This window comes from Hipposideros armiger, unplaced genomic scaffold (assembly GCF_001890085.2).
Source record: "Hipposideros armiger isolate ML-2016 unplaced genomic scaffold, ASM189008v1 scaffold_596, whole genome shotgun sequence".
NCBI classification, from domain to species: domain Eukaryota; kingdom Metazoa; phylum Chordata; class Mammalia; order Chiroptera; family Hipposideridae; genus Hipposideros; species Hipposideros armiger.
Window position 1 is genome coordinate 844,128 of NW_017731946.1, and position 1,107 is coordinate 845,234.

The following is a 1,107-nucleotide window of genomic DNA, read 5'->3' on the forward strand; positions in this document are numbered from 1 at the left end:
AAATAAAATAAAAATCATTTTATTAAAATATATATGTGTAAACCAAAATGTTAATATCAATTATCCCAGAATTGTAAAAATGTTTGTTTTATTTTCTTCCTTTCTATATTATCCAAATTTTATGAAGCATACTTTTTATTAGAAATATATTATTATTTTTTAAATTCTATAACCCAAAAGTCAATTTTCCAAAAATACTCAGTATTCTGCTAATTTTCTTTGCTAGGCATCCTGGGGTAACTCCTCTTCCGATAGTCTTTTAGCCCCACTGGGAGCTGAAGCTATTGAACTGAGGCAATAAATGTTACTGGGGTTGTTGAATGGCTAATTATTAAGGACAACAAATACTACAAGCACTGGAGAAAGAATGATGTATTTTTGGAGCTGATAGATTGACATGAAGGCAGTTTTGTTCAATGGAGATAGTATTATTTCATGCCATCTGATTTTCATCCATAAGCAAAAGTTTTGTGAATATGTAAACTGTCAAATGTTGCATTAAAAATTCTTGGGAAATTTACTTTTAGGTCATTAGAATAACACTTAGAAGCTAACTGGCCTATCAATGTTTTTTGTACATCTGAAGTCTGAATTATTCTTTTAGGCAAGCTCAGACTCATCCTTCGTATTTCTTGACCAGATATGTTTCAAACATGCAATTCGTCCACAAGGTATGCAGTAATCAGATTAATGAATACATAAGTGCACCCTACTTATATTTTAATAGTTTTTAATGTGGTGACCCCATATTTAAAAATTTAATTATACTTTGTAAAAACCTAGACAATTCTTTCAAAATTGTAACCCTGAGTAAACTGATAGCATAACTTTAATAAAATTCATCAAGCAATATTACCTTTGCTTAATTTTACTTTCAAATTTGTTAAGAGGTGCAGTTCTGAGCAACCCCCTTTTATCTCTAACTCCCATACATATTAATAAGCTTGGGCTCTAGCAAAGGATAATGGTGATTTGGTTGCTGTTATTTTCATCCATACCCAAATCCGCAAATCTAATACTGACTCATGAAAATCCTCCTTTGTGAATACCACGGAACTGTGTCTCTCCCTGGGAATAATTAAGAAAACTAACCATTTGCACATATTT